Here is a 14,338-nt window from a genome sequence, read left to right on the forward strand (position 1 = left end):
CGCCACTGCTCCGCAACAGACAGAGCATGCTGCGGACACCAAATTCCGCTCCGCAGCCTATGCTCCGCAGCGGAATTGTACGCATCGTGTAAACGAACACTGCTAATTTAAAGTGAAAGTCAATGGAGAAACGGCTCCGCTGCGGATTAACGCTGCGGAGTGTCCGCAGCGGAATTTAAGTGGAATTCCGCCATGTGTGAACCCGCCCTAATACTGCTCCTATATACAAGAATATAACGACTATAATACTGCACCTATATACAAGAATATAACTACTATAATACTGCTCCTATATACAAGAATATAACTACTATACTACTGCCCCTATATACAAGAATATAACTACTATAATACTGCCCCTATATACAAGAATATAACTACTATAATACTGCTCCTATATACAAGAATATAACTACTATAATACTGCCTCCTACATACAAGAATATAACTACTCTAATACTGCCCCTATATACAAGAATATAACTACTATAATACTGCCCCCTATATACAAGAATATGACTACTGCCCCTATATACAAGAATATAACTACTATAATATTGCTCCTATATACAAGAATATAACTACTAGAATACTGCTCCTATATACAAGAATATAACTACTATTATACTGCCCTATATACAAGAATATTACTACTATAATACTGCTCCTATATACAAGAATATAACTACTATAATACTGCTCCTATATACAAGAATATAACTACTATAATACTGTTCCTATATACAAGAATATAACTACTATAATACTGCTCCTATATACAAGAATATAACTAATATAATACTGCCCCCTATATACAAGAATATAACTACTATACTACTGCCCCTATATACAAGAATATAACTACTATAATAATGTTCCTATATACAAGAATATAACTACTATAATACTGCTCCTATATACAAGAATATAACTACTATAATACTGCTCCTACATGCAAGAATATAACTACTATAATACTGCCCCCTATATACAAGAATATAATTACTATAATACTGCCCCTATATACAGGAATATAACTACTATAATACTGCTCCTATATACAAGAATATAACTACTATAATACTGCTCCTATATACAAGAATATATCTACTATAATACTGCCCCCTATATACAAGAATATAACTACTATAATACTGCCCCCTATATACAAGAATATAACTACTATACTACTGCCCCTATATACAAGAATATAACTACTATAATACTGCCCCCTGTATACAAGAATATAACTACTATAATACTGCCCCTATATACAAGAATATAACTACTATAATACTGCTCCTATATACAAGAATATAACTGCTATAATACTGCTCCTAGATACAAGAATATAACTACTATAATACTGCCCCTTGTATACAAGAATATAACTACTATAATACTGCCCCCTATATACAAGAATATAACTACTATAATACTGCCCCTATATACAAGAATATAACTACTATAATGCTGCCCCCTATATACAAGAATATAACTACTATAATACTGCCCCTATATACAATAATATAACTTCTATAATACTGCTCCCTATATACAAGAATATAACTACTATAATACTGCTCCTATATACAAGAATATAACTACTATAATACTGGCTCCTATATACAAGAATATAACTACTATAATACTGCCCCTATATACAAGAATATAACTACTATAATACTGCCCCCTATATACAAGAATATAACTACTATAATACTGCCCCCTATATACAAGAATATAACTACTATAATACTGCCCCTATATACAGGAATATAACTACTATAATACTGCTCCTATATACAAGAATATAACTACTATAATACTGCTCCTATATACAAGAATATAACTACTATAATACTGCTCCTATATACAAGAATATAACTACTATAATACTGGCTCCTATATACAAGAATATAACTACTATAATACTGCCCCTATATACAAGAATATAACTACTATAATACTGCCCCCTATATACAAGAATATAACTACTATAATACTGCCCCCTATATACAAGAATATAACTACTATAATACTGCCCCCTATATACAAGAATATAACTACTATAATACTGCCCCCTATATATAAGAATATAACTACTATAATACTGCTCCTATATACAAGAATATAACTACTATAATACTGCTCCTATATACAAGAATATAACTACTATAATACTGCCCCTATATACAAGAATATAACTACAATAATACTGCCCCTATATACAATAATAGAACTACTATAATACTGCCCCTATATACAAGACTATAACTACTATAATACTGCCCCCTATATACAAGAATATAACTACTATAATACTGCCTCCTATATACAAGAATATAACTACTATAATACTGCCCCCTATATACAGGAATATAACTACTATAATACTGCCCCTATATACAAGAATATAACTACTATAATACTGCTCCTATGTACAAGGCTATAACTACTATAATTCTGCCCCTATGTACAAGAATATAACTACTATAATACTGCCCCCTATATACAAGACTATAACTACTATAATACTGCCCCTATATACAAGAATATAACTACTATAATACTGCTCCTATATACAAGAATATAACTACTATAATACTACCTCCTATATACAAGAATATAACTACTATAATACTGGCTCCTATATACAAGAATATAACTACTATAATACTGCCCCTATATACAAGAATATAACTACTATAATACTGCCCCCTATATACAAGAATATAACTACTATAATACTGCCCCCTATATACAAGAATATAACTACTATGATACTGCCCCCTAAATACAAGAATATAACTACTATAATACTGCCCCCTATATACAAGAATATAACTACTATAATACTGCTCCTATATACAAGAATATAACTACTATAATACTGCTCCTATATACAAGAATATAACTACTATAATACTGCCCCCTATATACAAGAATATAACTACTATAATACTGCCCCTATATACAAGAATATAACTACTATAATACTGCCCCTATATACAATAATAGAACTACTATAATACTGCCCCTATATACAAGACTATAACTACTATAATACTGCCCCCTATATACAAGAATATAACTACTATAATACTGCCCCTATATACAAGAATATAACTACTATAATACTGCCCCTATATACAATAATAGAACTACTATAATACTGCCCCTATATACAAGACTATAACTACTATAATACTGCCCCCTATATACAAGAATATAACTACTATAATACTGCCTCCTATATACAAGAATATAACTACTATAATACTGCCCCTATATACAAGAATATAACTACTATAATACTGCCCCCTATATACAAGAATATAACTGCTATAATACTGCCCCTATATACAAGAATATAACTACTATAATACTGCCCCTATATACAAGAATATAACTACTATAATACTGCTCCTATATACAAGAATATAACTGCTATAATACTGCCCCCTATATACAAGAATATAACTGCTATAATACTGCCCCTATATACAAGAATATAACTACTATAATACTGCCCCTATATACAAGAATATAACTACTATAATACTGCCCCCTATATACAAGAATATAACAACTATAATACTGCTCCTATATACAAGAATATAACTACTATAATACTGCCCCCTATATACAAGAATATAGCTACTATAATACTGCCCCCTATATACAAGAATATAACTACTATAATACTGCCCCTATATACAAGACTATAACTACTATAATACTGCCCCCTATATACAAGAATATAACTACTATAATACTGCCTCCTATATACAAGAATATAACTACTATAATACTGCCCCTATATACAAGACTATAACTACTATAATACTGCCCCCTATATACAAGAATATAACTACTATAATACTGCCCCCTATATACAAGAATATAACTACTATAATACTTCCCCCTATATACAAGAATATAACTACTATAATACTGCCCCTATATACAAGAATATAACTACTATAATACTGCCCCTATATACAAGACTATAACTACTATAATACTGCCCCCTATATACAAGAATATAACTACTATAATACTGCCCCCTATATACAAGAATATAACTACTATAATACTGCCTCCTATATACAAGAATATAACTACTATAATACTGCCCCTATATACAAGACTATAACTACTATAATACTGCCCCCTATATACAAGAATATAACTACTATAATACTGCCCCCTATATACAAGAATATAACTACTATAATACTTCCCCCTATATACAAGAATATAACTACTATAATACTGCCCCTATATACAAGAATATAACTACTATAATACTGCCCCTATATACAAGACTATAACTACTATAATACTTCCCCCTATATACAAGAATATAACTACTATAATACTGCCCCCTATATACAAGAATATAACTACTATAATACTGCTCCTATATACAAGAATATAACTACTATAATACTGCTCCCTATATACAAGAATATAACTACTATAATACTGCCCCTATATACTAGAATATAACTACTATAATACTGCTCCTTATATACAAGAATATAACTACTATAATACTGCTCCTATATACAAGAATATAACTACTATAATACTGCTCCCTATATACAAGAATATAACTACTATAATACTGCCCCTATATACAAGAATATAACTACTATAATACTGCCCCCTACATACAAGAATATAACTACTATAATACTGCTCCTATATACAAGAATATAACTACTATAACACTGCCCCTATATACAAGAATATAACTACTATAATACTGCTCCTATATACAAGAATATAACTACTATAATACTGCTCCTATATACAAGAATATAACTACTATAATACTGCCCCTATATACAAGAATATAACTACTATAATACTGCCACCTATATACAAGAATATAAGTACTATAATACTGCCCCTATATACAAGAATATAACTACTATAATACTGCCCCTATATACAAGAATATAACTACTATAATACTGCTCCTATATACAAGAATATAACTACTATAATACTGCCTCGTGTGGAGAAGATTAGTTTTATTTCTGACGTGTTCTGTTGTTTTCCCCTTCATGCAGGTTGGTGATTTCTCGTCCTCAGAGCTTGCAGTCTATTTGCTGGTTGGTGAGCAGTCGCTTCCTCAGTCTTGTCTTGGCGGCTCCTCGTCTCGTCTTCTGGATATATAAGCTGTATACGGTGCTGGCAGGAGGTGAATGATCTGCTCTCTGTCCTCGCTGGGATGTGGATTCTCCTGGCTGGGATGGTAATGAGGAGTCGTGGGGATTCGGCGGTGTTGCGTGCGTTGACGTGGATCCAGTAATCATGAGTTTGTCCTCGTCGTCTCTGCTCTTCACCAGCGCTGGGGGAATGGAGATTTGCTGGAGAAACTCTTTGTTCAGTTTGCTCGGCTCTGTGGATCTGCTGGGCTGAGGTTCTTAAAGGATCAGCGCCCCACAGGAGGTAGGTGGCACCAGATGCCTCAGTTACTGTAATATCATGTCTGCTCTCCTGTAGGTCACTGTGGGGTCACTCGCGTGGTCTCGCTTGTTGTTTCTTCAGCAGACCGCCTGTTATTACTGCATTATCTGCGTTAAGTTTCAGCCCGTCTTCTTAGTCGTCCTCTCGTCATGTCGTCTTCAGCCATATCTTCGTTATATCTCCGCCCTGTATTACCTCTGTTAGGCGATGTTCACACGCTGGGTGAAAAAAGTCTGAAAATACGGAGCTGTTCAAGGGAAAACAGCTCCTGATCTTCAGACGTTTTTTAAGCCACTCGCGATTTTCGCTGCGTTTTTTTTACGGCTGTTTTTGGAGCTGTTTTCAATAATGTCTATGAAAAAACGCTCCAAAAACGTCCCAAGAAGTGACCTGCACTTCTTTTGCGCGGCCGTTTTTTTAAGCGGCCGTTTTTAAAAACGGCCGCATAAAAAAATGGCCCATCGTAACAGAACGCCGTTTTTCCCATTGAAATCAATAGGCAGATGTTTGGAGGCATTCTGCTTCTGATTATTTTGGGCATTTACGGCCCGAAAAACGGCCGAAAATATGCCGTGTGACCTTACACTTATATTTTGCTTTAGGCTGTCACCCTGTTTTAGTAGGGTTGGTTTTATATAAAATGGTGACCGGGGCAACAATTAAATAGGCCCCCACTTGGAATGTCAGCCCAAATCATGCCAACATATAGTGTAAAAGTAATACTATCATATACAGCTGCACATTACTAACACAGTGTCCAGATAATGTGCAGTATCCTTATAATACTCTCTTAAAGAGCCCACATAATACTGCCATATAGTGCAAACATAATACCGCCATATAGTGCAAACATAATACCGCCATATAGTGCAAACATACCGCCATATAGTGCAAACATAATACCGCCATATAGTGCAAACATAATACTGCCATATAGTGCAAACATATCGCCATATAGTGCAAACATAATACCGCTATATAGTGCAAACATAATACTGCCATATAGTGCAAACATATCGCCATATAGGGCAAACATAATACTGCCATATAGTGCAAACATAATACTGCCATATAGTGCAAACATAATACCGCCATATAGTGCAAACATAATACTGCCATATAGTGCAAACATAATACTGCCATATAGTGCAAACATAATACCGCTATATAGTGCAAACATAATACTGCCATATAGTGCAAACATATCGCCATATAGGGCAAACATAATACTGCCATATAGTGCAAACATAATACTGCCATATAGTGCAAACATAATACCGCCATATAGTGCAAACATAATACCGCCATATAGTGCAAACATAATACTGCCATATAGTGCAAACATAATACAGCCATATAGTGCAAACATAATACCGCCATATAGTGCAAACATAATACCGCCATATAGTGCAAACATAATACCGCCATATAGTGCAAACATAATACCGCCATATAGTGCAAACATAATACAGCCATATAGTGCAAACATAATACCGCCATATAGTGCAAACATAATACTGCCATATAGTGCAAACATATCGCCATATAGTGCAAACATAATACCGCCATATAGTGCAAACATAATACTGCCATATAGTGCAAACATAATACCGCCATATAGTGCAAACATAATACTGCCATATAGTGCTAACATATCGCCATATAGGGCAAACATAATACTGCCATATACTGCAAACATAATACTGCCATATAGTGCAAACATAATACCGCCATATAGTGCAAACATAATACGGCCATATAGTGCAAACATAATACTGCCATATAGTGCAAACCTAATACTGCCATATAGTGCAAACCTAATACTGCCATATAGTGCAAACATAATACCGCCATATAGTGTAAACATAATACCGCCATATAGTGCAAACATAATACGGCCATATAGTGCAAACATAATACTGCCATATAGTGCAAACATAATACCGCCATATAGTGCAAACCTAGTACTGCCATATAGTGCAAACCTAATACTGCCGTATAGTGCAAACCTAATACTGCCGTATAGTGCAAACCTAATACTGCCGTATAGTGCAAACCTAATACTGCCGTATAGTGCAAACCTAATACTGCCGTATAGTGCAAACCTAGTACTGCCATATAGTGCAAACCTAGTACTGCCATATAGTGCAAACCTAGTACTGCCATATAGTGCAAACCTAGTACTGCCATATAGTGCAAACCTAGTACTGCCATATAGTGCAAACCTAATACTGCCATATAGTGCAAACATAATACGGCCATATAGTGCAAACATAATACTGCCATATAGTGCAAACATAATACTGCCATATAGTGCAAACATAATACTGCCATATAGTTCAAACATATCGCCATATAGTGCAAACATAATACCGCCATATAGTGCAAACATAATACCGCCATATAGTGCAAACATAATACCGCCATATAGTGCAAACATATCGCCATATAGGGCAAACATAATACCGCCATATAGGGCAAACATAATACCGCCATATAGTGCAAACATAATACCGCCATATAGTGCAAACATAATACCGCCATATAGTGCAAACATAATACGGCCATATAGTGCAAACATAATACTGCCATATAGTGCATACCTAATACTGCAATATAGTGCAAACATAATACCGCCATATAGTGCAAACATAATACGGCCATATAGTGCAAACATAATACGGCCATATAGTGCAAACATAATACGGCCATATAGTGCAAACATAATACTGCCATATAGTGCAAACATAATACTGCCATATAGTGCAAACCTAGTACCGCCATATAGTGCAAACATAATACCGCCATATAGTGCAAACATAATACCGCCATATAGTGCAAACATAATACCGCCATATAGTGCAAACATAATACCGCCATATAGTGCAAACATAATACCGCCATATTGTGCAAACATAATACCGCCATATAGTGCAAATATAATACCGCCATATAGTGCAAACATAGTACGGCCATATAGTGCAAACCTAATACTGCCATATAGTGCAAACCTAATACTGCCATATAGTGCAAACATAATACTGCCATATAGTGCAAACAAAGTACCGCCATATAGTGCAAACAAAGTACCGCCATATAGTGCAAACAAAGTACCGCCATATAGTGCAAACAAAGTACCGCCATATAGTGCAAACAAAGTACCGCCATATAGTGCAAACAAAGTACCGCCATATAGTGCAAACATAATACTCCCATATAGTGCAAACATAATACCGCCATATAGTGCAAACAAAGTACCGCCATATAGTGCAAACCTAATACTGCCATATAGTGCAAACCTAATACTGCGATATAGTGCAAACCTAATACTGCCATATAGTGCAAACCTAATATTGCCATATAGTGCAAACATAGTACTGCCATATAGTACAAACATAGTACATAATACCGCCATATAGTGAAAACCTAATACTGCCATATAGTGCAAACATAATACCGCCATATAGTGCAAACATATCGCCATATAGTGCAAACAAAGTACCGCCATATAGTGCAAACCTAATACTCTCATATAGTGAAAACATAGTACTGCCATATAGTGCAAACATAATACTGCCATATAGTGCAAACCTAATACTGCCATATAGTGCAAACATAATACTGCCGTATAATGCAAACATAGTACTGCCATATAGTGCAAACATAGTACTGCCATATAGTGCAAACATAGTACTGCCATATAGTGCAAACATAGTACTGCCGTATAGTGCAAACATAATACCGCCGTATAGTGCAAACATAATACCGCCGTATAGTGCAAACATAGTATTGCCGTATAGTGCAAACATAATACTGCCATATAGTGCAAACCTAGTACTGCCATATAGTGCAAACCTAGTACTGCCGTATAGTGCAAACCTAATACTGCCATATAGTGCAAACATAATACGGCCATATAGTGCAAACATAATACTGCCATATAGTGCAAACATAATACCACCATATAGTGCAAACAAAGTACCGCCATATAGTGCAAACAAAGTACCGCCATATAGTGCAAACAAAGTACCGCCATATAGTGCAAACATAATACTGCCATATAGTGCAAACATAATACCGCCATATAGTGCAAACAAAGTACCGCCATATAGTGCAAACATAATACTGCCATATAGTGCAAACATAATACCGCCATATAGTGCAAACAAAGTACCGCCATATAGTGCAAACATAATACCGCCATATAGTGCAAACATAATACCGCCATATAGTGCAAACAAAGTACCGCCATATAGTGCAAACCTAATACTGCCATATAGTGCAAACCTAATACTGCCATATAGTGCAAACCTAATACTGCCATATAGTGCAAACCTAATACTGCCATATAGTGCAAACATAATACTGCCATATAGTGCAAACCTAATACTGCCATATAGTTCAAACATAATACTGCCATATAGTGCAAACATAATACTGCCGTATAATGCAAACATAGTACTGCCGTATAGTGCAAACATAGTACTGCCATATAGTGCAAACATAGTACTGCCATATAGTGCAAACATAGTACCGCCGTATAGTGCAAACATAATACCGCCGTATAGTGCAAACATAGTATTGCCGTATAGTGCAAACATAATACTGCCGTATAGTGCAAACCTAGTACTGCCGTATAGTGCAAACCTAATACTGCCATATAGTGCAAACCTAATAAGGCCATATAGTGCAAACATAATACTGCCATATAGTGCAAACCTAATACTGCCATATAGTGCAAACATAATACTGCCGTATAGTGCAAACATAGTACTGCCATATAGTGCAAACATAGTACTGCCGTATAGTGCAAACATAATACTGCCGTATAGTGCAAACATAATACTGCCGTATAGTGCAAACATAATACTGCCATATAGTGCAAACCTAATACTGCCGTATAGTGCAAACCTAATACTGCCATATAGTGCAAACCTAGTACTGCCATATAGTGCAAACCTAGTACTGCCATATAGTGCAAACCTAGTACTGCCATATAGTGCAAACCTAGTACTGCCATATAGTGCAAACCTAGTACTGCCATATAGTGCAAACCTAATACTGCCATATAGTGCAAACATAATACGGCCATATAGTGCAAACATAATACTGCCATATAGTTCAAACATATCGCCATATAGTTCAAACATAGTACTGCCATATAGTGCAAACAACACGTTGATATCATATTGGGGGAACTGTAGTCACTATTCTGCAGCTTCAGAACTGAAATCACTGCGCATCCCTGCTTGTTCATTGTCTGCACAGAGCTGGTTCTGATAATTTGTATTCTGGGAAGTGTTGTCTTTACAACTGGCGCTGTACAGTCACCTGATGTCGGAAAAATTAACTGTCCTCCTGGCATTATAGGAGCCCAGCTAAGATATTAGGGTGTGTCTGTCCACAAGCTTGCTGACTGTTTCTAATAAAAACCCACAAGATTGGTACAGGATAAGTAATGTAATGTATGTACACAGTGACTCCACCAGCAGAATAGTGAGTGCAGCTCTGGAGTATAATACAGGATATAACTCAGGATCAGTACAGGATAAGTAATGTATGTACACAGTGACTCCACCAGCAGAATAGTGAGTGCAGCTCTGGAGTATAATACAGGATATAACTCAGGATCAGTACAGGATAAGTAATGTAATGTATGTACACAGTGACTCCACCAGCAGAATAGTGAGTGCAGCTCTGGAGTATAATACAGGATGTAACTCAGGATCAGTACAGGATAAGTAATGTATGTACACAGTGACTCCACCAGCAGAATAGTGAGTGCAGCTCTGGCGTATAATACAGAATATAACTCAGGATCAGTACAGGATAAGTAATGTATGTACACAGTGACTCCACCAGCAGAATAGTGAGTGCAGCTCTGGAGTGGGTGGAGTAGGACGTGTGGAGAGAGCTGCTGAGACTACCGTGCAGGCCTTGGATCCAGGGACTTTCCTTATCCTATCTGCCCAGGCCTCATACCATCTGCCTGGGCTTGGAAAGTACCCTGAGGGGGGTTCCATCCTAGGATGGAGCCTCAGACCTCTACCTCCCGGAGCATGCCAGCGGGGGGTAGAGGGTCATCCCAGCTGGCTGGGAATATGAAAACCGTCGCGGGGGTGAGGAGATCATCTCGGGGCAAGGCTGTCCTGGCTCCCCCTGAGGCTGGAACCCTGGATAAGGGTATGGAGACGCGGTCCGGCATGGTGATCGAGGTGTTGTCGTCTGGAGAAGGACCAGCACCGTCCGGACATTTGGATGACGGTCGTGTGGAGGAATGGGGACAGCTGAGGACCGGAGAGACGGTGGAGAACTTCAGCTCCCGTCTGGCTATGCGGTTGGAGGAGTATCGGGACCTCAGGAAGTCGCTGCAACGGCTCCGTGCGGACTTGGCGGTCGCCAGAGGAAGGGCTGCAAAATGCACAGGAGCTAAGAGGTCCCGATACCGTTTAAATGTGAAATCCTTGTTGGAGGAAATTAAAGAAGTGGAAGAGAGACGTGAGGAGATTTTGGCAGGCGGAGGGGTGTTTGGAGAAAAGTTAAAAAACGAAGAGAGGTTTGCCGAGATGGCAGCACCTATAAAAATAGAAAGTATGGAGGAAGATACAGCAAAGGAAAATGTGGGGGAGAAAATGGAGCATGAGAATGTAAAGTCCAGAGAAGGCTCAGATTCTGAGGCACCCAGGAGCAGTGAGGAGGAGGAGGGTGGACTCACAGCTGGGAGAAATCAAGAGTGTTTTGAAACTGACAGTGAGCGGCCTCCAGGATTACTCACTCAGATCCGTAACGTGGAGTCGCCGGTATCCTTCCAGGGATTTTGTTTCGGTGCGGAGTTACCCGCAGAGGAGGAAAAGCAAAAGAAAAAAAAATTTAAGAAGAAAAAAAAGGAAAAGGAAAAAAAATCTGCTAAAGGTTCATTTAAAATGGTGTATACAGCAAGATCCTTCCTGTGCTCTGAGCCTGATGAAAGTCAGGATCAGAGCGCAGGTCCCGCAAGACCCCCAACTCCAACCTCTGCAGTGGGGCTGGAGCGGGAATGCGGGGAGAGTGTTACGGGTCCGGCATTAGAGCACGTGGTGGTCAAAATGGCGCCGGACGCCAACCCCTGCAAAGGGGGCGGTACTGGTGGCCTGGTGACGCCAGGGGGTGTGTCCCCGTGTCCGGTGAATGGTGAGCCCGGGAAACTGGTCTTTGATGCGAGTCAGCGGTCGGGAGAACGGGTAAACCAGAAACCGGATGTGGTGTCTGAAAGCCGGAAGTCTGTCGGTGTCACAGTAAAGCCGTCAGACGTTCCGGACAAGGGCGGTCACAGAGGGGGCTCCGGCTCTGTTGGCCACTCCTCTGTGGGAGGGGGGAGTGGTCCGGCGCCGGAGGCGGCTCCAGTGACGTCAGTGGCTCCTTCGTCCGCATCGCTGAAAAGTGGTGTAGGCGAGAAGGGGGCTGGGGGCGACGGTGGCCCCTTTCCCAAAAATGTTCAGCACTCAGAACAGATGGAGGTTAATGAGGCGGAGGGCACAGCGGGGACATCGCTTATAACATCTGGTGGCGTCCCTGCAAAGGTGCCTGATGATGCGGAGACTGAAGCAGTGTCTACCCACACAAAAAGTACAGAAAAAATACATAACATAGAACCAGGCCTGGCCAGAAGGATGACTGCAGGGGGACCTGGTGGGTTAAATGAAAAAGTTGCGGCTGTGGATGTGGGAACTGCTGGGGGTATGCAGGTGTCTGTAAATAAAGTTGCTGGAGTGTCTGCTGGTAATGGGGTGTTGAGTGCTGTGTCTGTGGGTGGTGGGGATGGGGTATCAACCAGGGGCAATGGGCCTGGCGCTCCTCTTGCTGTGACATCCGGCAGGTCTTATGCTGGTGTGGCAGCGGGGGGACAGCGGGCCCACCCATCTTCATCCTCAAGGTCCGGGGACGGTAACTTGCAACAACGTCTCTTGGACGCTTTAAGAGAGGGAAAGCAAACCCTACCCATAGGGGGAGTGCAGAAGGACCTGTCTTTCTGGATAGACAGATATGGTCTAAATGCCTTCCGAGAGCAACGAGGAGATCAGTGGTCGCTCCCAACAGCCGGGCAGTCTGTAGCCAGGAGGAATGTGGTCCGTCTCCGGTGGCGTGGCAATGATGCGTGCCCTCCCAGAAAGAGGGTGGTGGAGCTGCTGCTGGGGATGGGCTTCAAGGCGAGTGACATCTTTGCCTTGATACATCCTCATGGCTCGGTCGAGTTCGACATCAGCTTTGTTCACCTAGGGGGCCTTGAGGTCTTCTGGGGGAACTACGAGCTGGTGAAGGACGAGCCTGGCTGGCGAGACTTTGCTGCACAAGCAATTTCTCGCCAAAGTGGTCCCAAGAGAGTGACCGTTCTTACCCGTAACGAGTCACTCTCTTGTATAGATATCATGACCTGGTTGGGAAGGTACGGAGAGGTAGTAGAGATGCCACGGAAGAACTTAGACGAGTTTGGCATCTGGTCAGGGGCCTGGACGTTCATGGTTAAACTAAAGCGTCTGGGACAGACGGTGTCCCACATACCATCGTCTGCTTTCCTGGGAAGAGATCGGATCCTTGTCTTCTACCAGGGGCAGCCGAAGTTGTGTCACCGGTGTGGCGACCCCTCACATTTGAGTGCAGGGTGCAAGGTGCAGAAGTGTGCTCATTGTGGGGGGATTGGTCATCTAGCCGCATCGTGTGACCGTATTCGCTGCAACCTGTGTGGTGACTTAGGTCACCCGTTCAGTCGGTGTCCTCGCTCTGTTGTCAATGCTTGTTCCAAACCTGCAGAGGATGAGAGGAGGGAGGCCTCCGTGGGTGAGGGTGCGGGCAGGGATGATGGGGCACAGGGGCAAGG

The sequence above is a fragment of the Rhinoderma darwinii genome, unplaced genomic scaffold (assembly GCF_050947455.1).
Source record: "Rhinoderma darwinii isolate aRhiDar2 unplaced genomic scaffold, aRhiDar2.hap1 Scaffold_669, whole genome shotgun sequence".
Classification (NCBI taxonomy): domain Eukaryota; kingdom Metazoa; phylum Chordata; class Amphibia; order Anura; family Rhinodermatidae; genus Rhinoderma; species Rhinoderma darwinii.